The sequence below is a fragment of the Staurois parvus genome, unplaced genomic scaffold (genome assembly GCF_062004578.1).
Source record: "Staurois parvus isolate SC_StPar_1 unplaced genomic scaffold, SC_StPar_1.0 ptg000151l, whole genome shotgun sequence".
In the NCBI taxonomy this organism is placed as follows: domain Eukaryota; kingdom Metazoa; phylum Chordata; class Amphibia; order Anura; family Ranidae; genus Staurois; species Staurois parvus.
Window position 1 is genome coordinate 17,438,379 of NW_028317947.1, and position 26,378 is coordinate 17,464,756.

At 40.7% G+C, this 26,378-nt stretch overlaps 1 long non-coding RNA gene across 1 annotated transcript in view; it reads right to left on the reverse strand.

Annotated features, from left to right (window-relative positions):
• Positions 1–9,876: 9,876 nt before the first annotated feature.
• LOC149464551 (uncharacterized) overlaps positions 9,877–26,378 on the reverse strand; it is a 38,909-nt gene continuing 22,407 nt past the window's right edge. The window contains exon 3 of the long non-coding RNA XR_016312361.1: positions 9,877–10,070. This is a non-coding gene — a long non-coding RNA (uncharacterized LOC149464551). The remainder of the gene's footprint in view (positions 10,071–26,378) is intronic.

Below are 26,378 nucleotides of genomic sequence, written 5' to 3' on the forward strand. Positions count from 1 at the left end.
GTCCCTCAGTAACAATTCTGTGTCCCTGAGTAACGATTCTGTGTCCCTCAGTAACGATTCTGTGTCCCTGAGTAACAATTCTGTGTCCCTCAGTAACGATTCTGTGTCCCTGAGTAACGATTCTGTGTCCCTGAGTAACAATTCTGTGTCCCTGAGTAACGATTCTGTGTCCCTGAGTAACGATTCTGTGTCCCTCAGTAACAATTCTGTGTCCCTGAGTAACAATTCTGTGTCCCTGAGTAACGATTCTGCGTCCCTGAGTAACGATTCTGCGTCCCTGAGTAACGATTCTGTGTCCCTGAGTAACGATTCTGTGTCCCTGAGTAACAATTCTGTGTCCCTGAGTAACAATTCTGTGTCCCTGAGTAACAATTCTGTGTCCCTGAGTAACAATTCTGTGTCCCTGAGTAATGATTCTGTGTCCCTCAGTAATGATTCTGTGTCCCTCAGTAACGATTCTGTGTCCCTCAGTAACGATTCTGTGTCCCTGAGTAACGATTCTGTGTCCCTGAGTAACGATTCTGTGTCCCTGAGTAACGATTCTGTGTCCCTGAGTAACGATTCTGTGGCCCTAAAGTCTCTGTGGCCCTAACTCTGTCCCTAATACAGACAGGTCTGTCTCTCTTGAATGACCGGAGGCTAATGGAGAATTCTAAGATGGCCGCAATTTTTAGCTCCACCATTACACAGTGCTGGCTGGCTGGCTGCTGATTGGCTAATGCGATCACATGTCATGAATGAATGCATTATGGGTCAGCGCGCCTTGTCTGCACGCCTTCCCAGAGATCCCCGCTCCGTCGCCACACATGTCGCCGCCATTTTTGGGAAAATTCGATTCGTGCATCCGAAGTTTGCTAATTTTCGGATTCGGCGCGAATTGAATTTTTCCTGATCTTCGAAACGAATTCCACTTCGCCAAGTTCGATTCGCTCATCTCTATTTACTTCATTTTCTGTGTTGTGTATTCTGGAACTCTTGCCAGTTCCACTGTCTGGTCTATAAGTTTACTTCATTTTCTGTGTTGTAGTGTATTCTGGAGCTCTTGCCAGTGTCACTGTCTGGTTTATACATTTACATCATTATCTGTGTTGTAGTGTATTCTGGAACTCTTGCCAGTTCCACTGTCTGGTCTATAAGTTTACTTCATTTTCTGTGTTGGAGTGTATTCTGGAACTCTTGCCAGTTCCACTGTCTGGTCTATAAGTTTACTTCATTTTCTGTGTTGGAGTGTATTCTGGAGCTCTTGCCAGTTCCACTGTCTGGTCTATAAGTTTACTTCATTTTCTGTGTTGGAGTGTATTCTGGAGCTTTTGCCAGTGCCACTGTCTGGTCTATAAGTTTACTTCATTTTCTGTGTTGGAGTGTATTCTGGAGCTCTTGCCAGTGCCACTGTCTGGTCTATAAGTTTACTTCATTTTCTGTGTTGGAGTGTATTCTGGAGCTCTTGCCAGTTCCACTGTCTGGTTTATACTGTAACTGTACTTCATTTTCTGTGTTGGATTGTATTCTGGAACTCTTGTCAGTGCCACTGTCAGGTCTGTATGATTTTTTTCATTACCTGTGTTGGGAGTGTATTCTGGAGCTGATGTAACTTTGTTCATTTACCTTGCAAGATAGCCAAAAATGGGTCATAAAATAGTGCATTGTGGAGGGAAGTTCCACTCAGGACCAATATTTCAGCTTTGTATATTTCTGGCGGTATTCGGTAAGTTCAATCACAGTTTCACATGGGCTCAAATAATTGAATATCCTTACCAAAACTGCATTTACAGTCTTACTGTAGTGGCCATTACAAAAAGATGGTGTCGCACTGAAGGACTCTGTAGTAACAGAAATATCCAGCTGTAAATGCATCAGGCCTCAATTACAGTATCATAGAAGGGGTGGGAAGGCAGTTTTTTGAAGATAGATGTTTCCATGAGAGTCCTGAAGAGATAGACACCACTAGGTGACTCAACCCATCCTACCAGTACCCACCAACATGGATATGAGTTTTGGGTGTTTTTTTGGGCCTTTATTAAAAGGAATCTGAAACATACAAAGATTTCCTTTGCTGTCCACACTTAGTAATAAAGCTTCCGGTTGCGCTGTTTAGAAACGGTCACTCTTTCATTAATTTTGTACGAGGGAGACAGATGCATTCACTATCTCTGTGTCCTCGGGTAAAGATTCCATCTCATCAAGAGGCTGATATCACTTGTGTTACACATTCTGTAACCACGCAATGACTCCTGGTGACTCACGGGACTTGTAATGTCACTAAATGTACAATTCTCCAAATAAATTGCACAATATTGCCGTGTGACACACACGCACACAGTCCAGCTCCCTTTACCCAGAACAAAGGGGCATAAACTGTGAAAAGGTATGAAAGATAAAAAGACACCGTTGGCATCTGCTGACCATATAGTAAAAGTGAGAACACGGTACAAAAATGTTACAAGACGTCACACCACCTAAAATGGATATTTCAGTTATGGATTAGTGGTGATGAGCTGAAATACTAGCTGAAGTCTCTGTGATGTAAAATAATGAAAACTAGAACTAATGGCAATAAGACCTCTCATGGAAGCTGTGATAAATTGGCATATGTAGTCATTCAAAAAACATAGAGGAAGTTGACTAGTAAGTTAAGAGCAATAGCCTGTACCTTTTTTAAACAAATTATCCTATCCTATAGGGGTGATCCTATAAAGCTGGGATCTCCAACTGCCACCCGCAGGCCTTTGCTAGCCTCTATCCTGCCTTGGGGCACTATACCTCCCATTGACAGCAACGATGGGGCACTATACCTCCCATTGACAACAACGATGGGGCACTATTCCTTCCACTGATGCCAATGATGGAGCAGTATTCCTCCCACGGACGCCAATGATGGGGCACTATTCCTCCCATGGACGCTAACTATGGGGCACTATTCCTTCCGCTGATGCCAACGATGGGGCACTATTCCTCTCACTGATACCAATGATGGAGAACTATTCCTTCCACTGACGCCAATGATGGAGCAGTATCCCTCTCACGGACGCCAACGAAGAGGCACTATTCCTCCCATGGACGCCAACGATGAGGCACTATTCCTCCCACAAACGCCAACGATGGGGCACTATTCCTCCCACGAACGCCAACGATGGGGCACTATTCCTCCCACGGACGCCAACGATGGGGCACTATTCCTCCCACGGACGCCAACGATGGGGCACTATTCCTCCCACGGACGCCAACGATGGGGCACTATTCCTCCCACGGACGCCAACGATGGGGCACTATTCCTCCCACGGACGCCAACGATGGGGCACTATTCCTCCCACGGACGCCAACGATGGGGCACTATTCCTCCCACGGACGCCAACGATGGGGCACTATTCCTCCCACGGACGCCAACGATGGGGCACTATTCCTCCCACGGACGCCAACGATGGGGCACTATTCCTCCCACGGACGCCAACGATGGGGCACTATTCCTCCCACGGACGCCAACGATGGGGCACTATTCCTCCCACGGACGCCAACGATGGGGCACTATTCCTCCCACGGACGCCAACGATGGGGCACTATTCCTCCCACGGACGCCAACGATGGGGCACTATTCCTCCCACGGACGCCAACGATGGGGCACTATTCCTCCCACGGACGCCAACGATGGGGCACTATTCCTCCCACGGACGCCAACGATGGGGCACTATTCCTCCCACGGACGCCAACGATGGGGCACTATTCCTCCCACTGGCACCAACAATAGGGCGCTATTCCTACTGCCAACAGCAATTGGGCATTGATCCTCTACTGATACCAACAATGGGGCACTATTCCTCCCACTGATCCCAATTATGGTGCATTGTTTATTCCAACTATTTCTGGGGCATTTTCTACAACCACTGGCCACAGCCCAAATCCCTTTTAAACTGGTCCTATTTTTAGAAAGATTGGAGATCCCTACTATAAAGCAAACTTGTGCTATTCTTTGTGCCTGAGGGCACCTGCACATGCTGTGCATTGTGGTACACCGGGTCATTTGTGGGTGGTTTTTTTGGTCCGTTGTGGTGATGCAACTGGCTGGCTAGTATCGGTCTGCACCATCCAAAGCAATGAACCTGCAGAGACACCAGCATAGGTCTTGGTCCCAGCTACAATGTGGATTGGCTTGACTCCACCCCCATGCAAGTGGTATTTATGGTAATGGAGGTGTCCCTAATTAGGGAGGAGTCACGTATAACTTTGACAGATGAATGGTGCCTGCATAGCTCTGCCCTACTTCTGGTTACAGCCTGTAGCACTCCCCACCCCTCCAAGAGAGCCATCTCCACACAGCAAAGTACCCACAGCTGTCATGGAGATGGCAATGTAAACAAATTGTCAAGGATTACAGGACCAGGAACTCCCATTTATTAACTGGGGACACTTTAGTTCTAGGGACAGCCTCCTGAAAACAGGGATTGTCCCTACAAATCAGGGACGTCTAGTCAGCCTATAATACAGGGGACACCTCCAGACTAAAGGTGAGTATTGTAGCCAAGAAAAAACTCCAGAGGGAAACTTAAAGTGGAACTTTACCCAAAAGGGGACATTTTATTCATCTTTCTCCTATCCTCCTTTTTTTTTTGGGGGGGGGGGGAGCGGATATTTAGCTTTGGCAGGCAACCTCTCCCACTTCTCTTCAAATCTAGGTGATTCGAGTGGAAGATCTGCCCCCTCCTTGCGCACCACCTTCTGGGACACATCACAGGTCCCAGGATGCTGCAAGACCACTCACAGGGCACAGCATGGCTCATGCATGCGCAGTGGAAAACCAGCTGTGAAGCCACAAGGAGAACATGCTGGCACCAGGGACCCAAAGACCAGCAAAGAACTGGCCCAAGTGAGGATCCCTGGACACGTGAGTGTTTAATAAAAGTCAGCAGATAAACTTTTTTTTGGAACCTGGCTGAAGCTTATCTTTAACAACTAATGTACAGTATATGTAAACTTTAACAATGAACTCTTACTTGTACCCTTTTAATCTGTTTAACCTCTTGGCGCCGGCGCCTCCTGGCCCTTTAAGAGTTTCAGAAGCCGGGAGGCAGGGTGGGGTTTTAGGGTCATGTGACCAGCGTGATTCGCCATCACGGTGGGCACATGATTGGAAAAGGTCTCAATCAAAAGGGGAGATCGGGACCTTTCCGGGAGTCGCTGACATATGTGCTGGGAGCGGGCAGAGCGCTTGAAATACTACAATTTTGGCCGAATGCAATATATTTAAAATATATATAGCATGTTGAAATGTGTTTTTTATATATTACAAAATATATGACAAATATTTTTAAAAATATATATTTTTTAAATATATTCTTCTGATTTTTTTAATATATAAAAAAGTAATTTAAACATATATTTTTACATATAAAGGCATTCCAAAAATGTAGATTAAATTTATTTTTAAAGACATATAGTATATTTGAAAATGTATGTTTAAAAATATTTTTCATATATTTTGTAATAACACATTTCAACATATATATATATGTATATATATATATACAGTGGTACTTTGACCTACGAGTTTAATTCGTTCCATGGCTGAGCACGTAGCTCAGTTTACTCGCACATCAAATCAATTTTCCCCATTGAAAATACTTAAAATGCCTTTAATCCGTTCCAACCCTCAGAATGCCACCCCATATTTTTATGTTTCATGTTATTAAATAAGGAAAATACATTTCTAAATAACAAATATTGTATAAAAACATAATAGAAAGAGTATGTAAAGATATAATAAGGTTTTATACAGTGTACTTACCTTGGAGATGAGATGACTTGAGGTAACAAAGACACTGGCGGAGGTGGAGGGTAGAGGAGATAGATGGAGGAGGATGGAAGACTCGTTTTTTGCTATCACTACTGTACACTACGTATCCCTGAACTTAATTGCTACTTCACAATTTTTTTTTATTTTTTTAATTTAATTTAATTTTTACTCTATGAGGTGAACACGTGAAGAGAACGAGAGAGCGTGTTGGAGGCTGGGGAATGCTGTGGTGTCACTGCTCACCACGCCATCTAGCAGCGGCGTCTCGAGCTCGTACCTCAATTTTTTGCTCGCGTAACAAAGCAAAAAATCGACCGAGTGACGACTTGTACCTTGGAAAGCTCGTACATTAATTCACTCGTAGGTCAAGGTACCACTGTGTGTATATATATATATATATATATATATATATATATATATTTATTGAAATATATTGAATATGGCCAAAATTGTAGTATTTCAAAATATGTCAATATATTTGGGAAGAATATTTTTCAAATATATTTCTCTTCCATGTGGGAAGGACCAGCAAGCTGCAAATGTACATTTTGGTTCCTGCGTTTGTATACATTTTTTCATTTCTGGAGATTGTTGGATAGCACCAGTGACTGACTACTTTTACTTTTTGAATTGCTCTTTTATTACTTTTTCTGCATTGGCTAGTTTGAACATCTACTGCTGACCAATAATGACTTTGAAACATCACTGACTTCGCCCAGAATAGCCTGTGGCCCATTGTTGTAGGTGCATGTATTGTCACTGACCCAATAGGGATCTTACCAGGAAACAATGGAAAAAAACTCAGGCAGTCGCTCTGTTCGATGCTCCATGGACAGTGATGTCACATTGATGTAATCATTTACATTCAGACAGCAGGATTGATGTGTCGTATTGACGTCCCCTATACACTACACCTGTCCCTCTATTTCAGATAATTGACGTACAAATAATGTCAAGTTTTTCTTTTAACACCCATTATCACCATGCCCCCGAGTCACCAAAAATGTATTACACAGGTCGGCCAGCGAGCCTCATCAATCGTACAATTCAACGAAGGTTAATTAAGCATGTCCGCACCAGAGACTCATCGATCGGGAAGATGAACAGAATGACTTGTTAGTTTGTTATCAATAAGTAATTAACACAGACTTCGTTAGTCAGCGTTGATTAGTCACAAGGTCTCCACTGGTCTGTTGTGTCTCTCCGAATCCAAAAATAGTCTTTGTAAGTCTTTAATGCCCAGGGGAGCAAAGGCTAAATTACTGACCTTTGAAAAGCACAAGTGAAGTGACAAATACATAAAATGATAATAATTACCCACATGGAAGAAGAATATATTTCAAATATATTTTAAAAATATTCTTCCCAAATATATTGACATATATTTGACATGCTACAATTTTGGTTATATTCAATATATTTCAAAATATATTTCAATAAATATATATATATATATATATATATATATATATATATACACACACTGTTGAAATGCATTTTTATTACATAATATATGAAAAATATTTTTAAAATACATTCCAGATATTCTGTATGTCTTTAAAAATACAAATCTACATTTTTGGAATGCATTTACAAATATATGTAGAAATTACTTTTTTATATGTTAAAAAAAATCTGAAGAATATATTTTTAAAAAATATAATCTACCAGAACTCTCAGATCCTTCTCCACCATATTTTTTAAAAAATATTCTTCCCAAATATATTGACATATATTTGACATGCTACAATTTTGGCCATATTCAATATATTTCAAAATAGATTTCAATAAATATATATATATATATATATATATATATACACTGTTGAAATGCATTTTTATTACATAATATATGAAAAATATTTTTAAAATACATTCCAAATATTCTGTATGTCTTTAAAAATACAAATCTAAATTTTTGGAATGCATTTACAAATATATGTAGAAATTACTTTTTTATATGTTAAAAAAAAATCTGAAGAATATATTTTAAAAAGATATAATCTACCAGAACTCTCAGATTCTTCTCCACCATATTTTTTTTAAATATATTCTTCAGATTTTTTTTAACATATAAAAAAGTCATTTCTACATATATTTGTAAATGCATTCCAAAAATGTAGATTTGTATTTTTAAAGACATACGGAATATTTGGAATGTATTTTAAAAATATTTTTCATATATAATGTAATAAAAATGCATTTCAACAGTGTGTATATATATATATATATATATATATATATATATATATATATATATATTGAAATATATTTTGAAATATATATACAGTACTATGGCCAAAATTGTAGCATTTCAAATATATGTCAATATATTTAGGAAGAATATTTTTAAAATGGAAGAAGAATATATTTCAAATATATTTTAAAAATATTCTTCCCAAATATATTGACATATATTTGACATGCTACAATTTTGGTTATATTCAATATATTTCAAAATATATTTCAATAAATATATATATATATATATATATATATATATATATATACATACACACTGTTGAAATGCATTTTTATTACATAATATATGAAAAATATTTTTAAAATACATTCCATTCAGATCCTTCTCCACCATATTTTTTTTAAATATATTCTTCAGATTTTTTTTTAACATATAAAAAAGTCATTTCTACATATATTTGTAAATGCATTCCAAAAATGTAGATTTGTATTTTTAAAGACATACGGAATATTTGGAATGTATTTTAAAAATATTTTTCATATATAATGTAATAAAAATGCATTTCAACAGTGTATATATATATATATATATATATATATATATATATATATATTGAAATATATTTTGAAATATATCTACAGTACTATGGCCAAAATTGTAGCATTTCAAATATATGTCAATATATTTAGGAAGAATATTTTTAAAATATATTTCAAATATATTTTTCTTCCATATGGGTATAAGCAATGCGCTATGGTGTTGGGACATTACCAAGATGTTTGGCATGAAACTGGATTTACATCTTTCTCTTGCAGAAATGTGAGGACATATATCTATTATGGTGTATTGTTATTTATTTGGAAAAGAAACCACTATTTGCACAGTAAAAGAAAAAAAATGTGCACAATAGCATGCCACTTCCCAAATATAGAAATGCTCTTCACATTGTGGTGGAAATGGTGGTCATTTGTCTTAAATAGTGTAATGCATTTTTTTCTCGATGTGTACTGAAGAGCATTGAAAGTCTATTCAAAATCAATGGCCTTAAAGTGAACCTTTTAACCCCTTTCACTGGGATACACATCAATCATGTCTTAAATTAAATATATGGGGTTTTCCTTACCATTAGGAACCCGTTTTAATGGGTGGCCAAAGGACTGTAAAAATAGGCAGCTGAAAAGAGGTTTTGCTGCCCCTTTCTGAATGGTCTTGCCACATGTTAATATGGTTGTGTTCAGGAGGCAATACTACCTGCCACCAAATACAACCTATTGAAGGGAGGTGGTTGTAGTACAGTGCTGCAACCTTTCAAGGGTTAAATCAGACACCCAGGAGGCATCATGTTGCTTCTAATCTACCTGTGAAATGCCATGGTGAATACTGCTGCAAATGTAGAGGAGCTCCTAAAGAATTTTCCTTCCTGGTCTTCTGAGGCACTGCTGCCCTAGCCACAGCCCTATGGATGCTACCTGGGAAAGCTACATCACCAGTGCATACCATGGAGATCTTGTTTAACAGTGAAATCTGGGGAAAATACAATCTGTTTTGGAATGAGTATAATTTCCCAAACAAAAACCAAATACACCGTTAGAAAATGTGTTCATTCAAGAAACATTTTCCATCATGCTTCTTCGAATTTTCTCGTCTTTGTGGTTGAGAACGAAATATCTATTTGACCCCACTAGCAAATAGAGAATCAAATGAATGTTCCCAGAAATGAAATGTTTTGAACAAAGTTCTGATAGTGTATGGCCAGCTTTACTGTTAATTTGGTCCTCATTTCTGGGAAAAAGATAATGTACTTGAAATTCAAACATTAAAGTTCTATAAGTTGGCAATTGAACACATTTTTTAAGGACTTTTGATCAAAATTCATTGACTCAACAAATGCTCCACAAATTATTTATTTAGAATTTTGTAAGTACTTCGAATTAAATTGAAGCCATGTTTAGCCAGCTTAAATGTCCATCTGCCCTCTGAAGTCTTGGTCCATCTTGAGCTGCACCCCAATATGCTGTTGGAGACAACGGGACTTCCCTAGGATCTTCTTCATACTGGCCTTTCACATGTCCAAATACAGAGCTGTGTAAATAGATAAGAGTGGATGTGTTTATTGCCTTTCACTTACTACACAGCTACATTAGGAGCTTTCTGTCTCTCAGGTTAATTGCTACTATCAGAATGCTCACAGATAAAGGGCTGCATCTGCCAGGCTTGACTTTAATCCCTTTGTTTGCCCGATCAGAGAAGTGGCTTTGAAAGCCCACTGCCTGTACTTCCTTCCGGAGTCTGTAAAGATTGACCATATCTGCAGTCACAAATCTCCGAGAGATACTTGTCTGGTGAAACCATATATCCCTCACTTATTGTTCATCACACTAGAGGCGATGTATGGATTCGGTATTTACTGGAGGTGCATTCTCAATTGTACTTATCAACATTGTATGAGCCGGTCACTGTGCTAGGGAAAGTAAAGGTGTTATTAGTCATAAAGACTGAAGCTCTGTGTAAGTAACATTCACTATGTCTTAAGCTGGCCAGGGGTGGACTGACCATTTGGAAACTCGGGCACTGCCCGAGGGCCCGGGGTCAGTAGGGGGCCCCATGAGATGCCCCTGGTACCTTTTTCATAGGCTTTTTTGAGTTTGGGCAAGGACACAGGGGCCCCATGATCCTCTATTGCCCAGGGGCCCCATGAGTTGTCAGTCCGTCCCTGCCATAGACAGAGCAAATTTTCTGCCAGTTCCTAATGAGCTGGCCGAAAATGGAGTCTTGGTTGGCCTTGGTCAGCATCCTCCCACCGGACACCCTTCAAGCCAAAAAGCATAGGCAAAAGAAGGAAAACTGTTGGCCGAACATCCAATCTGATGCACTCAGAGCTTAAAAAGGCAGACCCAAACCCTCCAGGCCAAATTCATAAAGGAATCCAAAACCACATGATTCACAAAACAACAAATGTATTTGGGGGGCAAAACAGGCCCAGCCTTCATTAGACCAAAACCAATACAAAAATATGAAAATTTTGGCTAAATATAATACTAATTTACCAGCTTCACAAAATATTTTTTATTTTAGAATATTTATTTTTTATAGTCTTCGCATCAAATTATTTAAAAAATACAGGGTGATCGACGGGAGTGAGACGTTTTTAGAACAGGTAGTACACGTTAATTGGCGATGGGAGGGGGATGAGCTAGGCATCTCCCCCCCCCCACTTCTTGAAGTGGTGAGTCTATCACAGCAATGCAGTGGCTATTTCGTCAGGAAGGTGCCACAGCACATACTGCACTAATGGAAGTTCTTCAAATTATCCCTGGGCACCTCATTTCACGTTTCGGCGATGTGCCATGGCCCCCAAGGTCTCCTGACTTGTCGTCATGTGATTTCTTCCTATGGAGGTTCCTGAAGAGACACTCATAAACCCCGTAAATTGAATGAATTGAAGGATGCCATCTGACAAGAAGTGCTCACGATTGATCAACAGCTGTTGGCCCGAGTGATAGATAATTTCAAGCGAAGGATTGAAAGCTGCATTCAAGAGGATGGACATCATCTAAATTACATTATTTTTCATAACTGAACAAGTAACTCAAATGGCAGGTCTTGCCTTTTTTGTAGTAAAAAAAAATAAATTTCGAGTTGAAAATCTAAATCAAAATGGCCACCGGGCCTCCACGTGGCTCCTAGGAGGGGCCAGGACGTCGTGACGCTACGCCGCCAGAACCACGTGGAGGCCCGGTTGCCATCTTTGATTACTGGAGGGTTAGTTTTACTTCTACACCCCTGATGCTGTTTTCAATCGTTTTACTCTGTTTGCAAACATTTTCTTACTCATTAAATATCTAATTTAAAATACTACACTATGGGCATCCTTCCCTGACTCCCTGTGAGGAGTATTTATTTGCAGAGCCCATTATTATGATCCAGTTGCCTTACCCAGAGAAGGAAGATATCCTGTAAGCAGGCAGCCTCTTCTACCCATCCCTTAAAGGGACCTCTGGTTACCTGGATCCGAGTAATTTCGATTCTGGGCATTTGATGACTACTACCCTGAGGGAGGATTACCTTAACCTTGACCAGACCCATATCTGATGAGGAAACCTCTGGATGTGATATTTAATGCGTATAACTATTACGCATCTGGTGAGTGCGTAATTCTGCCATTTCTCATGGAGCACCGCCAATGAATTTTACCAAGTCACTTGGCACTTTATAATCACACAGTTTACATTGAACTCTGATTATTCTATTCAATTTTATACTGTCTATCATAGTTTTTAGCGCTGCACTGTTTAATTATATAATTATTAGGCAGCTTTAACTGACTCAGAAAAGTAAAAAATTTTAAAAAGTCTTTCAGAAGGATGCAGCACTCTTGCTTGAAATTGCTAAGATATTGGGGCGTGATAAAAGAACCATCAAACCTTTTGTTGCAAATAGTCAAGGTCACAAGAAACATGTTGAGAAAAAAAAGACGCAAATTAACTGCCAAAGATTTGAGAGGAATTAAACGTGAAGCTACCAGGAACCCATTATCCTCTATTGCTGTCATATTCCAGAACTGCAACCTACCTGGAGTGCCCAGAAGTACAAGGTGTACAGTGCTCAGAGACATAACCAAGGTAAGGCAGGCTGAAACCCAACCACCACTGAACAAGACACATAAGTAGAAATGTCCAGACTGGGTCAAGAAATATCTGAAGACAGATTTTTCAAAGGTTTTATGGACTGATGAGATGAGAGTAACTCTTGATGAACCAGATCGATGGGCCCGTGGCTGGATCAGTAACTGGCACAGTGCTCCACTTTGACTCAAATTGCAGCAAGGTGGGGGTGGGGTACTGGTATGGGCTGGTATTATTAAAGATGAGTTAGTTGGACCTTTTCGGGTTGAAGATGGACTCAAAATCCACTCCCAACCTGCTGCCAGTTTTTAGAAGACACTTTCTTCAAGCAGTGGTACAGGAAAAAGTCTATATCTTTCAATATGACCATGATATTTATGCAGGACAATGCTCCATTGCATGCATTGAAGTACTCCACTGCGTAACTAGCCAGTAAAGGCCCTTAATATGAAAGAATAATGACATGGCTCCCTTCCTCCCCTGACCTAAACCCTAATTAGAACTTGTGGTCCCTTCTTAAACAGGAGACTTATGATGAAGGAAAACAGTACACCTCTCTGAGCAGTGTCTAGGAGGCTGTGGTTGCTACTGCACAAAAAGTTGATCAAGAAACTAACAGACTCCATGAATGGAAGGCTTCTGACTGTTCTTGAAAAGAAGAGTGGCTGTATTGGTCACTGATTTTTTCTTTTTTAAATGTTTATTTGTAAATTTTGAGTTGTTTGTTTATTATTTTCACTTTAACAGATGAGCAAGTGAGATGGGAAAATTTTCATTTTTCATTTAGTTTCATAATAATTATGCACACTAATAGTCGCTCAATAATTGTGCTCACATAAATATTCTCCCAAGAAAGGCAAAACCTCACATTTTCTTTCTTAAATATTCATGTATGAGGTTCATTAAAATTTTGGATTGACAGAGAGCACAGTGGTTGTTCAATAATGAAATTAATCCTCAAAAATACAACTTGCCTAATAATTGCGTACACGGTGTGTGGATATATATATATATATATATATATATATATATATATATATATATATAAAATATATTTAAACATTTTCTTTAAAGTTATTCAAATTTATAAGTTTTGTATTTTTTATATTTTTTCATATTTTTGTACTTGTAGCCCTGATGAAGGGAAAGTGGTTTTTTTTCCCCTGAAACGTGTTGACTTTTTTCTGAATTGTTAAAGCTGTTTTAGTCTGGAACTCCTTCTGTAGGTTTAAGTGACAATCCTGGGTGCTCATTGTAAGATATCCCCTATTTTTATGGTTATTCAATTTTGTAATTATTTTTGTATTTTTATTTTTTAGATTTTTGTAATTGTAGCCCTGATGAAGGGACAGTGCTTTTGCCCTCGAAACCTGTTGGCTGTTTTGTGAATTGTTCTAGACTATGGTCTGGTGCTCCTTCTGTTGGTTTAGGGTCTGAGTTATAATCCTGGGTAACCCTATCTGCAAGTAAAGCTGCCTAATCAGAGCCAGTGAACTCTTTGAATAATGGTCTCTTTCCCTTTACTTCTCTGTACTAATTTGCATTGAAGTCCCAGCATCCCTTGAATGTATCACTTTGATCCAATCAGATGCAGTCACTGTTCGGGTTGACAGAAATCTGGGTTGCCTGGAAATTAGGTCTGATCATGTTTAGCGGTGATGGGGGAATCAAGTGATTTCTTTTGTTCAACATGCATGGCCAGCTTCAGACATACTGTATGTACAGTACTTGTCAGGGACGGACTAACAACTCATGGGGCCCCCAGGCAATAGGGGATCATGGGGCCCCTGAGTCCTTGCCCACACTCAGACCACACCCAAAAAAGCCTATGAAAGGTGCCAGGGGCATCTCATGGGGCCCCCTACTGACCCTGGGCCCTCGGGCAGTGCCCGGGTTCCCGAATGGTCAGTCCACCCCTGGTACTTGTGTATTATTCTATTGTTTTCTAAATCACAATGGGGATTGTTTACTAAAACTGGAAAGTGCAAAATCTGGTGCTGCTGTGCAAAGAAACCAATCAGCTTGGCTCCCATGCACAGCTGCACCACATTCTGAGTTCACTGGTTTTAATAAATCTCCCCCAATATATTCATGCAGTACATTTGACTCTCCCTTGCCCTACTCTGTCCCTCTATACATGCATACATTGATTTCATGCAAAGCAAGGCAATGCTGCTGCCATGCTTACAAAAGAACTTGCGCAAACACTGTGTAGGGTAGGGGCTCTTGGGAGATGTAGTTCTAGGGGATTATTTACATCAGTAGAAACTGATTTACCAGTAACCACCCCGGAAAGAATGTTAAAACGGAGCAAATATGTTGTTTTTTGCAACAAGAACTAGAAAAAAAAGAATAAAGCTGGAATACATTCTTTAGGGGGAGAAGGAGGTTTGGGGGTTACATTTGGATAATACCTGGACATACACTTTAAGAATGATAAAAAGTACAGGGTTGATTAAAAAAATACTGTGGTTGTATATTGGGAGGTGTCAGAAATGTAGATCCTCTTTAATATTTTATATTGGTCGGAGTGTTTCTGTTAGTTACCCTTTGAAAAGAAGGAACTTTTTTGCCCTATTTGTATTATAGAGACCAGTATTTTTTCTCGACTTGGGCAGATAACGCAAACATTCTGATCTCCAGATCCAGGGCATCACTCTATACACGCTGACAATGAGAGTGCTTCTATGTAGTGAGTGGGCGAGAGATGACCTCACCCCACTCTCCATTAGGTGCTGCTATCTTTTGGTGCCAACCACTCCCGTCATTTTTATCTGCCATTACTCAAAAGGTGGGGGCGAATCTGTACGGTGCTCTGCCCAAACCATTAGCTTCAACACTAGAGCCACAAATAAATTCTTCAAAAACAAGATATGTTCTTAAAGGGACACAGTCGTAAACCAATGCCTTACGCAAACTGTATTTTGATTCTGCCAGTTAACCCACCAATAGGTTGTTCAAGTCATGAGGGGTTTGGAGAATCAGGACATTTGCATCTAATCAAACTATGTCCTCCCATGCCAATAAGTACTATGCTTCTGGTCTAAAATAAAATCCAGGGTTTCCAACAAGTCTTCCATACCACTGGAGAATTTGTGCATCATGGTCTCTTCTGAAGCCTTAGTACCATGTGATTTTACAGCACCAGAGATGGATATCTGAGCAAAATTCCCAATTTCCTCGAACAGGGGTTCTTAAAATGTATGTATGGCCAGAGATAAAAATCCGTTATTGCACACAGAAATAAGCCAGTAGACTCTAGAGTGGTGAAGTCCTAGCTGAATAGTTCATAATACCAAATGAAGTATAGCAGATGTCTTCAAAGGATTTAGTGCAACTCAACAGATGGAAGGAATATCTGTGGTAATGTAAAGGAGACACAAGAGGATGCTTCTTAGTGCAGCAGATTATATTTTATTAGTAAAAAGAAAAATTGAAATTTAGACACTCACTTGTAGAAATAAAACAGCACATCAAGCTTCAAAGCCATTATCCATGAGGACTTGGGTCGTCTGAAGCAGAAGGGAGCAACATTTCCAATGTTATGAGATGCACAAGGATCAGGATACATCAGCTCAGGGGCCAGTCTGACAGCATGGGAACTTTGCTGATGACATTAGATGCTGGAGGACATAGCTATGTGTTTCAGGGTCTCAAGCCTGCCTTTGAAATGCATAGCTAATACCTTCTATGTCTAATGTCATAGAGTAGAAGTGTCATTTTATTGCCTATTGTGTCCCATTGGAAGGATTTCCTTTAACTTGGAGATGCAACTGGAACTGAGAAGTAATCTCTATAAAGTGAGAATTCCTTTCTTAGACCGTTGCCGCCAGAACTGAAAAATTTTAGACTTCCCTTCACAGTCTTTCTTTCGGATGAATGGTGGGGTTCCCTATGACGAAGACCCCATATAAGCAAAGGGACAGATTCTTTCTAACTGGGTGCATCTAGATCGGGGTGGACTGACAACCCATGGGGCCCCCGGGCAATAGGGGATCATGGGGTCCCTGTGTCCTTGCCCAAACTCAAAAAAGCCTATGAAAAAGGTACCAGGGGCATTTCATGGGGCCCCCTACTGACCCCAGGCCCTCGGGCAGTGCCCAAGTTTCCAAATGGTCAGTCCACCCCTGGTCTAGATCTATCCAAATTACCCCAAGTGGGACGCAATAAAAAAACGAACTCAAGGTAGAAATAAAGTGCTCATAGATTAACAGGATGAGCAGAGAGAAGACCTTATCCTTGTGCAGGTGCTACTTTACTGTCCAATTGACAGGCTGGGAGTATGCTGCAATGGAGGTTAAAGATTCAACTTTGAATCTCTTAGACATTTGTCAACAGAACAAGTGTCCCCAATAGACAATTCTCCCTCAATTCCAACTTTTGGGTTTTTACATAACTTTAAACGGTCACTAGGATCCAGCAGGGGCACAGACACCAATAAAAAAAATCTAGCAGAGGTTCAAACCCTTCTCTTTTCAAAGCTAAAAAAAAAAGTTTTGGCTTAAATAGACTTTAAATTGGAACTCCGCCATTTGTTCATGCCTGCAAAAAAGATGATGAGCCTTCTCGAAAGAATTGCGTGGAAGGCGAGGAGTTTTCTATGGGAACGCAGCGACTGCCTATGCTGTACAAGGTATGGAATGTGGAGAGGCTCTACAAATACAACACTCCTCGCTCTTGAGGAGCCAGCGAAAGAACTGCCGGCGGACTAACCAAATGCAGCTCCATCTGTGCCCATCTTGTTGAGAGAGAATAACCGAGGGGGATGAAGGAGAAGGGGAGGTCACGCAGCTAATGAATTTCTCTGTCTTTTTCAAAGAGGGATCATCAAAGGCAAAGTCCCCCTCCGCAGCAATCAGCAGCCACAGGTGAGACAGAAGACTTGGCTCTACATAATATATGAAAGGTGCAGCTAAAAGTGCCAGTTCCATTCATGAACTGGACAATGCAGAAAGGTTGACCTGTGCCCCCCCCCCCCCCTTTTTATAGCAGAATTCGAGCCAAAATTTAAAAAAATAAAAATAAAAATAATAAAGGATAAAACATATATCCTGAAATACATATCTTAAAGGTGTCCCTTGCAGTACTACTTTTCTGCCACAAGATGTCCTCAGTTGAATGACATACAGCAATATTCAGGTTCCTGTGAGCCTAGGCTGTCATGGACCCGCCCCCAGCCTGTGACTGAGGAAAATCAACAAAGTAATGAGCTCCTTTCTCTGTCCCTCTTTCTCCTCCTATAAGCATGCTCCTTGTCAGCACATGGAACTGCTTGTGCTGCTTCTCTCTCTCCCAGGCTGAGCTCTGCTGTACCAGGACTGCAAAAGACTGATGCCAGGTCGGATTTAGGTACTTCACAGCTAATATTACAAAAAATACATATATATATAAATATGATATATTTTTGAATGCAGATCTAAATTAGATTGTGTCTTATAGCTGACTGGAGTTCAAATTTAACATCACCTTATGTAAATGCGGGTCTTTAGAAAGTCGGGACTAAAAACTAAAGATTTTTTTTTTTCAATTTGTCAGGTAACAATGAAATATTGCACAAAAAAAATCTATCGGACGAAAGGAGCTTTGGGCTCTTTTTTGCCAAAGGTATGTTACCAGGCTAGCCTGGGGGAGCATGGGAAAAGCATATGTCAACCACAGCTCCCATATTTTCAAAAATTTCCGTTGGGAGTCATTACAGATACTCAACATCTGTTCATTAAGCATCAGTGTGGTCATATGGTCCCGCAACCCCTGAAGAGGGACAGACGAGCTCTTCCATGCCTGAGCAATTGTTCTAGTTGCCGACAAGAACAAATGATTTTGGTTTATTTTTTATATAGGTTTCACTTATCATTTGGATTTAGTGGCTCAGCCAGTTTTTTTTTTATATATGTACAATTGACTTTATTTGTTTCACCAATTTATTCTACTACACACTGGGTTTGATGCTCAGGGGGGTGTTTATTTATAATTGTATTTTTTTTGGCCACTAGGGTGCAGTGCAGCACTATTCTTGGAGAGTTTTATTGATGTAGGAACACATTTAGGTGCTTGCAGCAGCTTATCATTTATTTGTGGCACCGTATGAGTATTATATCTTTATTTGTGCATGGTGGTGGCATTCATTTTGAATGGCACCTCAACACCCAGAAACGATGGGCCTACACTGCGGCACATTGCAGCCACCGGGCTGCAAAGAAAAAAAAAAAAAATATGTAAACCTAATATTTTGTATGCCTGATATGTGCCTGCTGTACCATGTACTTGTATGAAAAAGTATCCTGTTCTTTTTGTATTGCTTCCTTTGTGTGAAGTCTCTGGTGTTTTGCCAGTCCCTTTGCTTTCCTAATAAAATCTGACCACACTAGACGTGAGGGCACGGCGTGGTCAGTCTTCTGAGAGTCTGCTCTCCTCCAATGATCAGGCTTGTGCTGACATGACCCCTCCCCACATCCATTCACTGGGAAGAGCAGTGTCCTGCTGGTTCTCTTCCCCCCTGCTCTCTGAGCTCTTATGCAGCTTAGAACAGAGGGTATGCTATCACATATAAAAAAAAGGGAGAAAAATGTATTTATAATGTTTGGGGTTTTTTTAATAAATGTATACAGAAATGATTTACCTTTGATTTCTATTTTAAACTGAATTGGTCATCTTTTACAAGATGAAGGTTTACATATACAGGAGTACCTCGGTTTACGAACGCCTCAGTTAACGTAATTTTCGGTTTACGAATGAAACTCCATTGAAAATAATGCCTCGGTTTGCAAATGTTTTTCGCAATATGAAGCGTTTATAGCGCCGGCCCCATGCCTTTAAAGTGCACTTTTTCTGACCTCTGGAATGGATTAATTGGTTTTCAATGCATTTATGACAGTATTTATGACATTTATGACAGTATTTATGCCTTTAAAGTGCACTTTATAAAGAGTTTTGAACAGATAAAATACTTTTTTTCTAACTTTTTTCTGACCTCCGGAACGGATTAATTGGTTTTCAATGCATTCCTATGGGAAACCAAGTTTCAGTTTACAAATTTTCGCAATACGAAACGTCCCGCAGAACGCATTAAATTCACAAACCGAGGTACACCTGTACAGTACTTTAGGTTTGTCTTCTTTCCAGCTAACAGGTGGTGCTGCTGAGAGAAGCTGATTGATACAGAACTCACCAAAGCAGCCACTCTAACCTTGTATGATAACGGGGAGGGTGCGCTCAATCAGACAAAGGTATCTGAAAGGCAATATGCTTTGGTCTACCTGTAATGCTCTGGGAATCCTTTGTCATGGATTAGAATTGACCTTTCACTAAAAACACAGGGTCTACTTACTTACCCTAGCTTTCCCTATGCCAAATGCTGCATTGATGAAAAAGAAAAAAAAAACTGTAGGGAAAGTTTTTATATATACTAGCCTTATCCCACTTTGTGCTCCTTCTGGCAAAATCTCTAGAGCAGCCCATTCCTCATAAGATGACACCCCTGTATCAAGCTGGAATGCCATCTCACAAAACATTTACTTTTTATACCTGCACCATTGTGGCATAGTGAAGTAAAGTATATAAGTGAGCCCTGCTTATAGTGTGTAATACACTAAATTACCAAAAGTATTGGTAGGCCTGCCTTTACACACACATGAACCTTAATGGCATCCCAGTCTTAGTCCGTAGGGTTCAATATTGAGTTGGCCCCGCCCTTTCCAGCTATAACAGCTTCAACTCTTCTGGGAAGGCCGTCCACAAGGTTTAGGAGGGTGTCTATAGGAAGGTTGGACCATTCTTCCAGAAGTACAATTGTGAGGTCAGGCACTGATGTCGGGGGGAGGAGGCCTGGTTCACAGTCTCCGCTCTAATTCATCCCAAAGGTGTTCTATGGGGTTGAGGTCAGGACTCTGTGCAGGCCAGTCAAGTTCCTCCACCCCAAACTCGCTCCTCCATGTCTTTATGGACCTTGCTTTGTGCACTGGTGTGCAGTCATGTTGGAACAGGAAGGGGCCATCCCCAAACTCTTCCCACAAAGTTGGGAGCATAAAATTGTCCAAAATGTCTTGGTATGCTGATGCCTTAAGAGTTCCCTTCACTGGAACTAGGGGGCCAAGCCCAACTCCTGAAAAACAACCCCACAGCATAATCCCCCCTCCACCAAACTTTACACTTGGCATGCAGTCAGGAAAGTACTTTTCTCCAGGCAACTGCCAAACCCAGACACGTCCATCGGATTGCCAGACAGAGAAGCGTGATTAGTCACTCCAGAGAACACGTCTCCACTGCTCTAGAGTCCAGTGGTGGCGTGCTTTACACCACGGCATCCGCCGCTTTGCATTGTACTTGGTGATGTAAGGCTTGGATAGAGCTGCTCGGCCATGGAAACCCATTCCATGAAGCTCTCTACACACTGTTGTTGTGCTCATTTGAAGGTCACACCAAGTTTGGAGGTCTTTAGCTATTGACTCTGCAGACAGTTGGCGACTTCTGCTCACTTTGCGCTTCAGCATGCGCTGACCCCGCTCTGTCATGTGACGTGGCCTACCCCTTGGTGGCTGAGTTGCTGTTGTTCCCAGTTGCTTCCACTTTGTTATAATCCCACTAACAGTTGAGCGTGGAATATTTAGTAGCCAGGAAATGTCACGGAGGGACTTATTGCACAGGTGACAACCTATCACGGGACCACGCTTGGAGTCACTGAGCTCCTGAGAGCGACCCATTCTTTCACCAATGTTTGTAGAAACAGTCTGCATGCCTAGGTGATGATTTTATACATCTGTGTCCATGGAGGTGATTGGAACACCTGAATCACATGATTTGGAGGGCTGGCCCAATACTTTTGGCAATATTGTGTGTGTGTGTATATATGTATGTATGTATATATATATATATATATATATATATATATTTGTCATCCTTCGCTTTTCAACCTAAGAAATCATTGTCAGGCAGCCATGTTGAAGCCCTTGCTGTACATAATTGTTCGGGGGCAGTTACTAAATACTGATGCAGAGTATCAGCATGGCAGCCAGGCATATGGTATTTTCAGGAGGGGGCAGGAATAGTAGCATAGGTAATGCCCTCCTGACAGGTAACCTATAAGGAATAATAAGCACTGCTCACATGAGGTTCTTTTGGAATAAACATGAATGTTAGTAGTCATTTGCATAAAACTACCTTGAGAAAATGATCTGTACAACCGTGTTTGCTTGGCGGTATTTCTTTGTCTTTATAATGGGACACAACTATTGAATGTGTAATTAGTTTGTGAGGACCATTAGCCACCAGAAACAATAGACACACATAATTATCAGAGCTTGGCTAATACAAATCTAAGGCTCAGCAAGTGAGCAGTGTTAATGGTGGTAAGGTGTTAGTGACACCTAGTGGCAGTTTAGCAATTTGACGATCATGATGAAAAACAAAAATTGATAAATTCAACATGGTCCTTTTTTTATTTCAAGTATGCAAGTCTGTGCACCAATCAGCCTTCATCAATGTCCGCAGCAGCTGCAGGATCTATACACGTAGATGTAAACAGTAACTGGATTATTTAGTTTGCTATCTTGTGTAATCTGAACAATTATTAAGTTTTTATTTTTGTTTACAAATACTGTTTTACCTTTTCTTTAATCCACTTTTACATGGTGGGGCTGTTGTTCTCCTGTATCCTCTTGCTCTCTACATACATGTGCTGCAGTGGCATGTTATTGTTCATGATGGACAAGGCAGACATTCGCGCAGCGCGATGCCCGTTGCAGTGCATTGTGTTTTTTGTTGGTGTACATTTTTACATATGTTGTGTTTTTTATTTTTCTTGTTTGCCTAGATTTGCCTGAAGTGCTTGCATTTATGCAGATTGCAGGCCATAATTTTTTTTTTCTCAGTCCTGGGTAAAGGCAATGCGTTGGTGTGAACTGCGTTCATAGGGGACTATTATTTTTTGGGATGCCATGCATTGGGAATGTATTCGCACTTCAGCACATCTGGTGTGAATGATCCCTTATAGCCTTTGCTGGAAGTACATGTGATGAAGTGACAACGCAGGAGAGATTGGGAGGCAAGGACAGATTGTTATAAAATATATAATATGGTGCAGCACTAAATACTTAAATAATATACACTACAATACATACATTTTATATATATATATATATATATATATATATATATATATATATATATATATATATAAAAACACAGTATTGTGAAACTATAAGAGATCCTACAGGGATCTATAATAAAGTGCCATATAGTGCAAATGGTGAAAAATAACCAATAGGTCACAGAATAGGACCCTTATTCAAAGTGAATAAAACAATATACTTCCCAGTCCCAAAATTGGGATAATCACACACCAAACGTGTAAACAAGGTGAATCCCAGTATTGGGATAATCATATATCAAATAACAAAGTGACAAGTGCTCATCCACAGCTCATAAAGTGACAACAAATCAATAAAAATATCAATAAAAATGTGCAATAAAATGTACAATATAAAATTATAGAACAATTTATATATATATATATATACAGTGAAAAATCCAAAAAACACAAACAGCAAATGTCCAATTAAGTCCAATAAAGTGCAGACAAAATCCCCCACATCAAAGGTGCTTCACTATTCTTGAGAAAATTGGTGCCGTGTGGTGTGCGCACCAAACAAATCCTATGGTGGCTAAAATGCCCCCTCCCCTTCTTTCAATGACCCTATGGGCCAATATGCTTTCCGGATCACACAAGGATCCTACGGCACAGATCTCCTTCTTATTCGACCTCCACAAACAGGGTTCCGCATACAGCGTAAGAATATTCCCCCTTCCTGGACAGTTAAGCAGATGGCCTTACAACCTCCAGCTTACTCAGTAAGACCTTGTGTGGCTCCCAATTTGATCACGCTTTTTGGCGCTCTTCTCAACAAAACATTTTCATTATCTCCTGCTCTCTAGCAAGGCAAAGTTTGGTTCATTAACCACCTGGTGTTTTTTGGATTTTTCACTGTGTGTATATATATATATATATATATATATATATATAAATTGTTCTATAATTTTATCTTATACATTTTATTACACATTTTGTATTGATGATTTGTTGTCACTTTTATGAGTTGTGGATGAGCACTTGTCACTTTGTTATTTGATATATGATGATTATCCCAATACTGGGATTCACCTTGTTTACACGTTTGGTGTGTGAATATTATCCCAATTTTGGGACTGTGAAGTATATTGTTTTTTTCACTTTGAATAAGGGTCCTATTCTGTGACCTATTGGTTATTTTTCACCATTTGCACTATATGGCACTTTATTATAGATCCCTGTAGGACCTCTTATAGTTTCACAATACTGTGTTATCTATATATACTGTATATATAATTTATGTATTTTAGTGTATATTATTGAAGTATTTAGCGCTGCACCATATTATATATTTTATGTCATTTATGCTTTTGGGTAAAGGGTTTGGGTGCTAGCAGCTTTGTCAGTGGTAGAGTTAGATCCATTTAGCACAGGAGGAATTACTACATATTTTGTTCTATAACCATACCTACAAACACCTCCCGCAGCTAAAAAAGGACAGAATGTTGTCACAGCATAACAGGAAGCCCCTGAACAAGGACTTTCATGGCAGGATCATCAGGTATTGAATGAATACTGCAGATTTAATACATTACGATATTAATGATTTAGTGATTGTAGACTACAAAGAATAAAGGAACAATCACCCAGTCTGGGTCTGCACTACTAGTAATGAAAACTAGGCGAAAACTCCACGCATATCAATGTCGCCCTCTGTTTCATTGGGAGTGACAAAGGGTTGGGCAGCCATGGTACGTGTGGAGGTTCAGTTGCACCAGTCATGCCTCTTTGTTCCATTTGCCCAAGAGACACCCCCATCGTGTTATAGGTGGGCTAGGGCAGAGGTCTCCAAACTTTCTAAAGAAAGGGCCAGTTTACTGTCCTTCAGACTTTAGAGGGGCCAGACTGTGCCCAATGGGAGGAAACCATGCCCGGATTTTGGTATTGGGGCAGAAATAGTTGGTGTCAGTGGGAGGAATAGCAACCCATCATTGGAGTCAGTGGGGGGAATAGTGCCCCAAAATTGGTGTCAGTGGGAGGAACAGTGCCCCATCATTGGTGTCAGTGAAGGGAATAGTGCCCCATCATTGGTGTCAGTGGGAGGAACAGTGCCCTATCATTGGTGTCAGTGGGAGGAACAGTGCCCCATCATTGGTGTCAGTGGGAGGAATAGCAACCCATCATTGGTATCAGTGGGAGGAACAGTGCCCCATTATTGGTGTGAGTGAGAGAAATAGTGCCCTGCCATTGGTGTCAGTGGGAGAAATAGTGCCCCATCATTGGTGTGAGTGGGAGAAATAGTGCCCTGCCATTGGTGTCAGTGGGAGAAATAGTGCCCCATCATTGGTGTCAGTGGGAGGAACAGTGCCCCATTATTGGTGTCAGTGGGAGGAATAGTGCCCTGCCATAGGTGTCAGTGGGAGGAACAGTGCCCTGCCATTGGTGTCAGTGGGAGGAACAGTGCCCCATCATTGGTGTCAGTGGGAGGAACAGTGTTCCATCATTGGTGTCAGTGGGAGGAACAGTGTTCCATCATTGGTGTCAGTGGGAGGAATAGTGCCCCATCATTGGTGTCAGTGGGAGGAACAGTGTTCCATCATTGGTGTCAGTGGGAGAAATAGTGCCGCATCATTGGTGTCAGTGGGAGGAATGGTGCCCCATCATTGGTGTCAGTGGGAGGAACAGTGCCCCATCATTGGTGTCAGTGGGAGGAATAGTGCTCCATCATTGGGGGGAAGAGTGCCCCATCATTGGTGTCAGTGGGAGGAATAGTGCCCTGCCATTGGTGTCAGTGGGAGGAACAGTGCCCTGCCATTGGTGTCAGTGGGAGGAATAGCACCCCATCATTGGTGTCAGTGGGAGGAATAGCACCCCATCATTGGTGTCAGTGGGAGGAATAGCCCTCCATCATTAGTGTCAGTGGGAGGTATAGCGCCCCATCATTGGTGTCAGTGGGAGGAATAGCGGCCCATCATTGGTGTCAGTGGGAGGAATAGCACCCCATCATTGGTGACAGTGGGAGGAATAGTGCCCCATTTTTTGTATCAGTGGGAGGAATAGCACCCCATTATTGGTGACAGTGGGATGAATAGCGCCCCATTATTGGTGTCAGTGGGAGGAATAGTGCGCCATTATTTTTCGTAGGCTCTTTTGAGTTTGGGCAAGGACACAGGGGCCCCATGATCCCCTATTGCCCGGGGGCCCCATGAGTTGTCAGTACGCCCCTGTTAGGGACTGATGTGAATGTACAATATATATGTAAAGCGCTGTGTAAATTGACAGCACTATATAAGTACCTGAAATAAATCATTCCCAGCCAAGCTGTCCACTGTTTTTGAGTAAACACGCAGAGACCTTGGATAAGAGCACATCTGAACAAATCAAATAAAGCTACAATCGATAAAAGCCCAAAATATTAACTTAATGGGGATAGAAATATTTCCATAGAAAAGGCCTGAAACGTTGTCTTGCTTTCAAACCCTTCCTTTAGATTCAAGGCCTGCTTTAGGTGATATGGGGCTTCGTGCATTATCAAAACCATGCATTTTTATTAGAACGATTCCAGGCAACAGAGAAAATCAATCAGTGAGCCACAACTATTGAGTTGTGCTGAAATCCTCACATTCACTCAATTTGCCTTTAATATGAAGTGTTTGATGGTTTCTGCAGATCTGGCTGCTGAAGGTTACAAACAGGGGCAGT